Raw genomic sequence first — 12,756 nt, 5'->3', positions numbered from 1 at the left:
GCTTCTGCGAGAGAGAGAGAGGTGTTGCAGGGGAGGAGGGAGGCGCCCAAGGCTTGGATGTTGCTGCCCTCCCTTCCCCCCACTATATATAGGGCCAAGGGAGAGGGGGGGCGCAGCCTTGCCCCTTCCTCCAAGGAAGGGTGCGGCCAGGGGGGAGTCCTTCCCCCCCAAGGCACCTCGGAGGTGCCTTCCCCCTTTAGGACTCTCCCTTTTTTCTTATCTCTTGCGCATGGGCCTCTTGGGGCTGGTGCCCTTGGCCCATATAGGCCAAGGCGCACCCCTTACAGCCCATGTGGCCCCCCGGGGCTGGTGGACCCCCTTGGTGGACCCCCGACCCCTTTCGGCACTCCCGGTACAATACCGATAAAGCGCGAAACTTTTCCGGCGACCAAAATAAGACTTCCCATATATAAATCTTTACCTCCGGACCATTCCGGAACCTCTCGTGACGTCTGGGATCTCATCCGGGACTCCGAACAACTTTCGGGTTTCCGCATACATATATCTCTACAACCCTAGCGTCACCGGACCTTAAGTGTGTAGACCCTACGGGTTCGGGAGACATGCAGACATGACCGAGACGCCGCTCCGGTCAATAACCAATAGCGGGATCTGGATACCCATGTTGGCTCCCACATGTTCCACGATGATCTCATTGGATGAACCACGGTGTCGAGGATTCAATCAATCCGTATGCAATTCCCTTTGTCAAACGGTATGTTACTTGCCCGAGATTCGATCGTCGGTATCCCAATACCTAGTTCAATCTCGTTACCGGCAAGTCTCTTTACTCGTACCGCAATGCATGATCCCGTGACTAACGCCTTAGTCACATTGAGCTCATTATGATGATGCATTACCGAGTGGGCCCAGAGATACCTCTCCGTTTACACGGAGTGACAAATCCCAGTCTCGATCCGTGCCAACCCAACAGACACTTTCGGAGATACCCGTAATGCACCTTTATAGTCACCCAGTTACGTTGTGACGTTTGGCACACCCAAAGCACTCCTACGGTATCCGGGAGTTGCACGATCTCATGGTCTAAGGAAAAGATACTTGACATTGGAAAAGCTCTAGCAAACGAAACTACACGATCTTTTATGCTATGCTTAAGTTGGGTCTTGTCCATCACATCATTCTCCTAATGATGTGATCCCGTTATCAATGACATCCAATGTCCATAGTCAGGAAACCATGACTATCTGTTGATCAACGAGCTAGTCAACTAGAGGCTTACTAGGGACAGGTTGTGGTCTATGTATTCACACATGTATTACGATTTCCGGACAATACAATTATAGCATGAATAATAGACAATTACCATGAACAAAGAAATATAATAATAACCATTTATTATTGCCTCTAGGGCATATTTCCAACAGTAAGACACATGCATATATTACTTAAAAATAAAAAATGAGCTCATAGACCTTACCACATTCTTGGTTCGGGACCAGTATAGAACAAGGTGTTCCCGATCATCGTCCAGTAAATGTGTCTCAGGAGAACGTAAGGGAATTGGATGAGTTTATTTGCCAGTGAAGTACATTTTCTTCAGGTAATTCCAATACTGCCACCAAGCATTGTTGAAGATAGCAGAGGTATTAGCATAGGTTACCTCATCCTGAGTTTCCAAATCGGTCCTTATCAATAGAGAAAAATGGGAAAAGTTGCAGTATTATAACTATCATGGAGGTAGAATGTATGGGACATAGCAAAGTAATTACCATGAATAACATTACTTACACATAACTCCTGGACATACACCTGCAACTGGCATTTTCCTTCATCTGCTGTATAATATTTCCATGATGGGAAGATACGCACATAGGATTTAACAACATGAAATGCGATAGATGCTAAACTACGAATGGTCGGTTATGCTTCCTCCACAGGAATAGGTTTACTAACTAGTGGAGTTGGTGTTCGCCGTGGTACTACTGGCACTTTGGGCACTGGAGCTACCTTACTAACTGCTCTGGTTTGGGATCTCTGTGGTGGAGATGGTGATGTGTCAACAGGAACTGGATTACTATCTACTGGGATTGGGGTTAGATTGGGTGAAGCTGGTTCTCTGTCCATCGTAGTAGGGGTACAATCTGCGAGAGTCTGGGTTATGTGTGGTAGGGCTGGTTCTCGTGCATGTACAACCGGGGTGCTATTTCCGCCAAGAGGTAGCACTATTTTATTTGAAGACCATGTTTTTACTCCGCTAGATACTACCATCACCCGCTCTAATTCAAATGGCTGATAAACATGAAACATAGTTGAATGTACAGATATTGTATGAGAGACAGATGCAATAGATAGTGTGAAAAAAAGAGGGCATGGAATAGTTGACATGTATATTGTTTAACTAAAAAGGATAGCATGACATAATTTCACATATATGATGTCTATCTAAACTGGATAGCATAGCATGACATAATTCGAAGATATGATGACTAACTAAACATGATGGCATGAGATAATTATATGATGTCTTTACTAAACATGTTCGTATGACATAATTCACAACATGTTATCTAAGTAATCAGGATCGCATGATTTAATTCACATGTGTGATTTATATGCTAAGCAGAGGGCGTTCGCATATTTGATGTCGGAATTAAGAACATGGTGTTGAATATTGAGTATATGATGTCTAAACTATGCAATGCAAGACACCATATGCATGATATGAGCAGTATACACTACTGCAGGAAGCTGCTAGCACGACACGATGATTAGAGACCCTTCGACGAAACTGTGTGCGATGCAATCATCGCAAACGGTGGTGTAAAATAACCGTCAAAAAGGTGCAAACCGTTTGCGATAGAGGATGCATCAAACACGGTTCAGATTTTAGTTGCGTGTGCGATGCAGGGCATACGGTTGATCCATACAAACTGTTTGCGATTAGACAGAACAACAGAAACGGGCAGCAATATCAATGTGTGTGCAATACACGGCATACAGTATGCTCCGATGAACTGTTTGCGATGATCGAGGTGAACACAAATGATTCAGTGTAACAAGATGTGTGTGATACCCGGCAAACAGGCCGCTAATCGGAATTGTGTGCGATCCTTATAGACATCCCATACGGACTTTTTTTGTGGATTGTGTGCTCGTCAGGGCACACAGTTCAACAAACCAACCTGTGGTCGATAATGTAGAAGATCTCTGTCGAATAGTTATTATTAACCGTCTGCTTAATAAACAGAGATAATGTAGAAGATCTCTGTGGTCGATAATGTAGAAGATCTCTGTCGATTGACAGGATAAACAGAGATAACAAATTGATATGAGCGAACGAAAACAGAGATATGTGCAGTCTGCTTAATTTAGTCCTTCTTCGTCTTGTTGTTGTTGTTGGATGGCCCCGCGTCATCATCTTGGCAATGAAGCTTCTTGCCACTGACGGTTGGCTTTTCATCGCCGTCGTCGTCCTCATCGTCGTTGTTGTCATCGTCGTCCTCCTCCCTGTTTGAACATTCCTCCTCATCATCATCGTCGTCCTCTTCTCCATCCTCCGGTGGCTCCTCGTCCGTCTGGTTGTCATCTGACGACTCCGGAGGCGGTGTCCCTTCCATGAACCGGATATAATCGAGGTCTGGGCTCGACGCCGGTCTCATGCAAGACGAGCAGGATGACTCCGATGTTGACCTATCATCGGGCGCCAAACTGCTGGCCGAACTGTCATCCTCGCTGTCGCTCGACATGGCTGCAAACTGTGTGCCAGTGTGTAGCGCGGCCTGCCCGGGACGATGAAGATGGTGGACACTGCAGGGTATGCGGAGAAGAGGAAATGCTAATTGAAGCAGGGGTTGACATATTATTTAACCGCTGATATAATATTTTTTTCGGGGGAACCGCTGATATAATCAACCGTGATTATTTGCACCCAGGCGCAGGACTCCTATTTGCTGGTTTATTTTTTCAGGACAAAAAGAAAGAACGAGTTTTGTGATTATGCACCTGTATCGGTATGAACGTAGTAGGACAGTTGGCAAGCAATACATTGAGCTCTTCTTATTGATAAAGCCTGTAATAATGAAACTACAAAGGAAATAAAAAAGGCAAAGGAAAATATATGCACGAATCTTCGCGTAACATCAATGGCATAGGACCTAGATGTGCATTACTTAGAGCACATCTAGATGTGCTTTAGGAATACTTGACAGAAATATGCCCTAGATGCAATATTAAAGTTGTTATTTATATTTCCTTATATCATGCTAACTATTTCTTATTCATGCTAGAATTGTATTAACCGGAAACTTAGTACATGTGTGAATACATAGACAAACAGAGTGTCCCTAGTATGCCTCTACATGACTAGCTCATTTATCAAAGATGGTTAAGTTTCCTTGCCATAGACATGTGTTGTCATTTGATGAACGGGATCACATCATTAGAGAATGATGTGATGGACAAGACCCATCCGTTAGCTTAGCACTATGATCATTTAGTTTATTGCTATTGCTTTCTTCATGACTTACACATGTTCCTATGACTATGAGATTATGCAACTCCCGAATACCGGAGGAACACCTTGTGTGCTATGAAGCGTCACAACGTAACTGGGTGATTATAAATATGCTCTACAGGTGTCTCTGATGGTGTTTGTTGAGTTGCATAGATCGAGATTAGGATTTGTCACTCCGTGTATCGGAGAGGTATCTCTGGGCCCTCTCGGTAATGCACATCACTATGAGCCTTGCAAACAATGTGACTAATGAGTTATTCACGGGATGATGCATTATGGAACAAGTAAAGAGAATTGCCGGTGACGAGATTGAACTAGGTATGATGATACCGACGATCGAATCTCGAGCAAGTAACATACCGATGACAAAGGGAACAACATATGTTGTTATGCAGTTTGACTGATAAAGATCTTCAAATAATATGTAGGAGCCAATATGAGCATCCAGGTTCCGCTATTAGTTATTGACCGGAGATGTGTCTCGGTCATGTGTCTACATAGTTCTCGAACCCGTAGGGTCCGCACGCTTAACGTTCGATGACGGTTCGTATTATGAGTTATGTGATTTGATGAACCGAAGTTTGTTCGGAGTCCCTGATGAGATCGCGGACATGACGAGGAATCTCGAAATGGTCGAGAGGTAAAGATTCATATATTGGAAGGTTGCATTTGGACATCGGAACGGTTCCGAGAGGTTCGGGCATTTTTTCGGAGTACCGGGAGGTTACGGGAACCACCCGTATGGGCCATAAGAGAAAAGCACAGCAGCCCACAAGGGGCTGGTGCGCCCCCCTAGGGCAGGAGGCCGATTAGGACTAGGAGAAGGGAGCCGACCCCCCTTTCCTTCTCCTTCTCCCTTCTCCCTTTCCTACTCCGTGTGGGAGGTGGAATCCTACTAGGACTAGGGAGTCCTAGTAGGACTCCACACCCTGGCGCGCCCCCTAGGGTCGGCTGGATCTCCCTCTCCCTCCTTTATATACGAAAGTAGAGGGCACCCCTAGAACACACAAGTTGATATTTTAGCCATGTGAAGTGCCCCCCTCCACAGTTTCACACCTTGGTCATATCGTCGTAGTGCTTAGGTGAAGCCCTGCGTCGGTAACTTCATCATCACCGTCACCACGCTGTCGTGCTGACAAAACTCTCCCTCGGCCTCAACTGGATCAAGAGTTTGAGGGACGTCACCGAGCTAAACGTGTGCAGATCGCGGAGGTGTCGTGCATTCTAAAGTTGATCGGTTGGATCGCGAAGACGTTCGACTACATCACCCACGTTACTAAACGCTTCCACTTTCGGTCTATGAGGGTACGTAGACACACCCTGCCCTCTCATTGCTATGCATCTCCTAGATAGATCTTGCGTGACTGTAGGTAAATTTTTTGAAATACTGCATTCCCCAACAGTGGTATCAGAGCCAGCACTACAAAAAAAGACACATCCGTGACATTTTGGGCCGAATGAATTTTTTTTCTGTCATACTTATGACACGTCTATGACGATAATTGTGACAAAACCCGGTATCATCATAGATGTGGTGGGCTCCTACTTCTATGACAAAAAATCATGACAGAAAATGGACCTTTCATCCTGCGCGGGCCGGAGACGCAGCTGCATGACATTCTTTGGGCCGTCCATGACGGTAAAAACCATGGTAGAAGCGAGGGCGAGGAAAATATCGGGGTGTTCCCGGTTACGGTGGGTGGTCGGGGCTAGCGATGCGCGTTTCTCTCGTACACGCACGCGCGTGGGTGCGAGGCGTTGGGCTCTAACTGAACCCGAGCGATTGCACTGCAGGCTACGCGTTACTAAACCCGAGCGATCGATCGATGGCTGTTAACTGAACCCGATCGAGCGATTCCTTCGCTACTGCTGCTAACTGAAGCCGATCGATGCTGCCTCTGGATGAACAGTGAGCGTTGCCGGGGGGTTTGGATGAACAGTTCCTGGTGGGGGTGGATGGATATGACCCCGTGGCGTTGCCTCTGGATGAACATGACCCCGATTGATCGAGCCGGTTTGGGCTGGATGAACAGGACCTCGTGGAGGGCTCGATGAACAGGACCACCCCGTGGAGGGCTAGATGAGCAGTAGACGATGGAGGGCTGGATGAACAGTAGCCCGTGGAGGGGTGGTTGAACTGGAGCCCGTGGAGAGGGCTGGTTGAACAGTAGCCGGTGGAGTAGCGCGCGGTGGAGGCTGGATGAACAAGAGCCCGTGGATGAACAGTCGCAGGTGGAGGCTGGAGGAGGTCGACGGTGGATGAACAGTAGCCCATGGAGGCTGGAGGGGTCGATGGTGGAGATGAACGGTATCCCGTGGAGTCCTGTTTTGAGGTACGCCACACCCCTCCCGATGAACAGGACCCCCGTTTCGACCGTAGCCCTCCAACACAAGTCTGTTTCCTCCGTTTTGCGGCACGCTACACCCCTCCCGATCAACAGGACCCACGTTTCCACAGTAGTAGGTCCGTTTCCTCCGTTTTGCGGTACACCAAACCCCTCCCGATGAACAGGATCCCGTTTTGAACGTGGCCGGTCGAACACAAGGCCGTTTCCTCCATTCTGCGGTACGCCAGGCCTCGTTTCCATCGGCTGTTCCGTCCAAGCCATCCCGATGAACACGACGACGCATTCCGTTCCGACCCAGCCGGTTGGCTCTCCATGAACATGACGACGACGCAGTTTCTCCATTCGTACCCAGCCATGTACACGAGCCTTGGTCGTACGTACGCGCAAGTAGGTGTTCGAGACCCCGCCTGTATGTACGTATGTGGCCGTATTTTCTTTCTTGCACACTGGCTGTTGTACGTATGTGTACATGCTACGTGCGCGCCTCTACATCGACCAGTATGTACGTACACGTTCACGACCAGAATGACAACGCTACGTACGCTTCGACCAGGTGGGTCCCGACTGTCAGGCACTTCCTTGCCTGCGAAGATGTAGCTAGTGGGTCCCAGCAGTCAGGGGGGCGAATCGGTTTTTTTGCCCGGACGCACTTCCTTGCGTGCGAAGATGTAGCTGGTGGGTACCAGCAGTCAGGGGGAATTTTTTTTTGCTAAATACGGTGGCCCGTCCAGTGGGTCCCCGCTGTCAGGTGGAGGAATAATTATTTTGCGCGTAATAAGGAGGCACTTCCTTGCTGCGGCCGTGGACCCAGCTGTCGGCCTCTCCACGTACAGTCCACGTCTGATGGAAGCCATTCCTTGACCATGTTGAGCACGCTGCCCTGAGAGCACCAGGGCGGTTGACGACGGGGAGGCCTAAGAAGGGGACGACGCGGAGCCGGGGAAGACGCGACAGTGGATGCCCACACGTAGAGGAGTATGAGGGTTCACTGGTTCGCTGCAGTGTGAGGCTGTCGTCACCGCTGAATAACAGGGGGTGTGGGTGAGTAGAGGGATGGCCTGGCCGGCAGTGCGAGTAGTAGGGGGCGGTGTGGCCTCCATCGCATCGCAGCCGGCCACTTGAGGCAGGAGCACGAGGCACGACCGGCGCTGGTTTGGGCGGCTGGAGCAAGAAGACCAGAGGTTGAAGAAGCACTACGGCCGTTGGATGGACATTGCACGGTCACTGGAGCTAGAATCATGCATATTGACTAAGTTTACAAAGCCCTCCATCCCCGTCAACTTAGTAGGCCCACAAGTCAGCCTGCCACTATAATGGGTCCCAGCTAGCAAGGGGAGTATTCATTTTTTGTGCGTAATAGGGAGGCACTTCCTTGAGTGCGAAGATATAGCTGGTGGGTCCGAGCTGTCAGCGGTGGTAACATTTTTTTAATGAAATACAGAGGCCCTTCCGGTGGGTCCCAGATGTCTGGTGGAGGAATCATTATTTTGCGCATAATAAGGAGCATTTCCTCGCGTGCGGCCGTGGACCCAGCTGTCAGCCTCTCCACGTACAGTCCACTTCAGATGCATGTCGGTCGTTGACCACGTTGACCAGGCCATGCCGAGAGCACCAGGGCGGTGGACGACGGCGACGCCTAGGAAGGGAACGGCACGGATGCAGGGAAGACTCGGTAGTTGTTTCCCACGTGGAGGGGAGTACGACAGTACGAGGGTTTACTAGTTCGTCTACCGTCGCCGGAGAATAACAGCAGGTGTGGGTGAGTAGAGGGATGGCTAGGCCAGCGATGGGAGTAAGATGGGGCGGTGAGGCCTGCGCGGCAGCACAGCCGGCCGCGGGGAGGAGGGAGCAGGCAGTCCCGCCGGTGCTTGTTTAAGCGGCTAGAGCAGGAAGAGTAGAGATTGAAGAAGCACGACGGCCGTTGGATGGACATCCAACAGTCACTGCTTGTGCGTCAACCTTTTTTTAGGAAAGCCTCAAATCTGTGGAAAACAGCATACAGCCCATCTGCCATTATTTCTAATAATTTATAGCCCATTTGCTAATTCTTAAGGTTTTTTTGGACCCCATATTCTTTTTGTTAGCATTACAGCCCATATTGTGGCCACGGTTAAAAAATTGTATGAAAATTTGCATATTTCGGTGCGGTCCGAACTGTTTTTAATCCCGAAATTTTGAGTCGCATTCAAACTGATTTTAAAAATAAATGTATATCAATATAAAATCCAACAAATTGTCCACGCATAAAAATCAATGCACTTTAAAATCTCAAAAGGAAAAAAATAAATTTTAAACTAATTGGCGGTTTGATGTGTTTTAAAAATGTACATCCCATTTCTCATTACTGATAGGCCATTTTCTCGGCGAACCGAATGAAGCTCTCCTCGTCTTGAAAGATTTGCAGCCCAACAGGCCTGACAAAGCGACTTACTTGGCAAATCACAAAAAAACTGGGCTGTGGCCGTGGACCCAGCTGTCAGCCTCTCCACGTACAGTACTCTTCCGATGGAAGTCAGTCGTTGACCACATTAAACACGCCGCACCGAGAGCATCAAGGCGGTGGATGATGGCGAGGCCTAGAAAGGGGATGACGCGGAGCCGAGGAAGACGCGGTAGTGGATGCCCACGCGGAGAGGAGTACGAGGGTTCACTGGTTCGGCCGCGGTGTGAGGCTGCCGTCGCCGTAGAATAACAGGGGGTGTGGCTGAGTGGAGGGATGGCCTGGCCAGTCGTGGGAGTAGTATGGGGGTGGTGAGGCCTCCCGGCAGCACAGGCGGCCACGGGAGGCAGGAGCAGGCGGCACGACCGGCGCTGCTTTGGGCTGCTGGAGCAAGAAGACCAGAGGTTGAAGAAGCACTATGGTTGTTGGATGGACATCGTACGGTCACTGGAGCTAGAATCGTTCATATTGACTAAGTTTACAAAGCGCTCCGTCCCCGTCAACTAAGTAGGCCACAAGTCAGCCACCCACTATGGTGGGTCCCAGCTAGCAGGGGGTATTCATTTTTTTTGTGTAATAAGGAGGCAATTCCTTGCGTGCGAAGAGATAGCTGGTGGGTCCGACCTGTCAGTGGGGGGAACGTTTTTTCACGAAATACAAAAGCCCTTCCGGTGGGTCCTAGCTGTTAGGTGGAGGAATCATTATTTTGCGCGTAATAAGGAGGCATTTCCTTGTGTGCGGCCGTGGACCCAGCTGTCAGCCTCTCCACATATAGTCCACTTCCGATGGTTGTTGTTCATTGACCATGTTGACCAGGCCGCGCCGAGAGCACCAGGGCGGTGGACGACGGCGAGGCCTAGTAAGGGAACGACACGGAGCCAGGGAAGACTCGGCAGTTGTTTCCCACGCGGAAGAGTACGAGGGTTTACTAGTTCGTCTGCCGTCCCCGGAGAACAACAGGAGGTGTGGGTGAGTAGAGGGATGTTGGCCAGCGATGGGAGTACGGTGGGGCGGTGAGGCCTGCGCGGCAGCATAGCCGGCCGCGGGAGGAGGGAGCAGGCATTTCTGCCGCCGCTTGTTTGAGCGGCTGGAGCAGGAAGAGCAGAGATTCAAGAAGCACGACAGCCGTTGGATGGACATCCAACAGTCACTGCTCCCGTGTGCATTAATTCTAATAATGTACAACCCATTTGCTAATTCTTAAGAATTGTTTTGGAGCTCGTCTTCTTTTTGTTAGCATTACACCACATATTGTGGCCACGGTTTAAAAGTATACAAAATTTTGCATATTTCGGTGGGGTCAACTGGTTTTAATCCCGAAATATCGATTCACATTCAAACTATTTTGAAAAATAATTTATATAAATATAAAATCCATATAATTGTCCACGCATAAAAATCAATGGAATTTAAAATCTTGTAATGAAAAAAATTTAAACTAATTCCCGGTTTGATGTGTTTTAAAAATGTACAACCCATTTCTGGGCAAACCGAATGAAACTCTCCTCGTCTTGAAAGATTTTGCAGCCCAGCAGGGCTTATAAAGCAAGTAGGCCTCGTTTGGGTATTTCTTTAAAAAAATAGAACTGGGCTAGCCATTTTCAGCAAGAAAAAAATACAACTGGGCTCATGATGTGGTAAACATAAATAAAACCCTGGCTAGATGGGCCACAGCCCCCACACAGCCCCGTTGTTACCCTGATCCGTCGCTAAAACTAGTATAATTAACAACTGCTTGTTCCTCAAAAAAAACTGCGCGACCTGCTGGGTCCCTAGTGTCAGCTGCTCGTATTGTAATTCTCTCGTTTATTGACTACATTGACAATGGAGTGAGCCCCAGATGTCCAACCATTAGGAGGAACCATATTTTTGGGCTTCTAATATAGAGGCACTTGCTTGCGTACTGCCATGACGCTGGTGGGTCCCTACTCTCATCCTCTCCACGTACAGTCATCTCCTTGTTCCTCTCGGTTGTTTATGACGTTTACAACGCAAGAGGGTGGTGCACCGCGCACGGCGAGCGAACCAAGGCCGCAAGGCGGAGGACGACGGTGAGGCCTCGGACGGAACGAACAGGAGCCGTGGAAGATGCGCCGGTCCAGTCGCAGGAAGAGGGGAGTACGAGGGTTGACTGGTTCGGGTGCGGGTGCATGTTGGGGCTGACGTCGACGGAGATAACAGGACATGTGGGGGAATAGAGGGAGGGATTGGCCAACGTTGGAGGGTACGTACGGTAGGGCGGCGGAGGCGCAGCCAGGCATGGGAGGCAGGAGCAGGCGGAGCCGACGGGGTGGTTCGGTTTGGGTGGCTGGAGGAAGAAGAAGACAAGAGATAGAAGATACACGACAGATGTTGGATGTCAATCCAACGGCTGGTAGGAAGAATCGTTTGTTGACTGGCTAGTAAGTCGACACCACCTTGGATAGCCTATTTCCTCGCGGGTCCCAAATGTCAGAATCCAAATCTGTCACGGTCATGCAGGCTTTCCTATGAAAATTTACAGCCCATTTGATGTGCTAGTTCGAAATAAGTTTGTGGGTGCTGGTGGGGGCAAATCACTTGGCTTCTGTAATGCACAGTGAGCTCAAGCAGCTGGCGAGAGTGATGTTATTTCCCTTGGTTGGGATTTGTTAGTTTTTACAATATTTCACAATAAAATTAAACGACTCGCAAGCCATTTGCCTTGCTTCAAAGAAAATATGACTGTCACAGCCGAGTTGAAAAGGGCAAGAACATCTAACTCCAGCTTACAAACTGTACAAAAGCACGAGGGTTAATTGTTCATCAGGTTTACAAAAAAACCCAGGTTGAAAAGGGCAACAACATCTAACTCCAGCACTATTTTCGGCAGTCACAGTCAAATGGATCGGTTAGGTCCATAGAATGAATATCCTGGGTCGTAAAATTTACTGGATTATGACCGCAATATGTTGTAAATAGAAGCCCGGCACGTTCAGAAGCTCTTTTGCCCACTTGAAACTCCTTTTTTTGCTCTTCCACATACCCACCCGTCAAAACCATGCTGCTGATAAACTTAAGCCAGATGGACAATAGTAACCTCGCATTCAGTAGGAAGAATGTGACAAATCTAGTGTTTGCACGGTTGGCTACATATCGTTCTAGCATTATTGTCTTCAATCGAATCTCATGAGAAGTGAGAAAATCCCGATGCTTACGAATCCACCGATTGGTTATAACTTTCTTACCCCGTCCTGTTGCCTAAATAGACATGAAAATTGAAAACAGTTAAGGTCTAAAAAACGAGTGTCGAAAGAGCAACAGCTGAACGGTTAATTCTAGTACACTATATGCGGGCTTCCAATGTGCGTGAATATACAACTTCTCCAGACAAGGAAAGCATTGCAGCAAGCCAATAATCTTGTTCAGATCAAAACTATTCATTTGGATATATAAGATCTTGATAGAATCCAGCACCATTGATAGGCCATCCATGGAGAAACTCTTCATTGACCATAGAACATAATATTAGTACA

Source organism: Triticum aestivum, chromosome 7D (genome assembly GCF_018294505.1).
Source record: "Triticum aestivum cultivar Chinese Spring chromosome 7D, IWGSC CS RefSeq v2.1, whole genome shotgun sequence".
NCBI classification, from domain to species: domain Eukaryota; kingdom Viridiplantae; phylum Streptophyta; class Magnoliopsida; order Poales; family Poaceae; genus Triticum; species Triticum aestivum.
Note: the sequence above shows the minus strand (reverse complement) of the source record.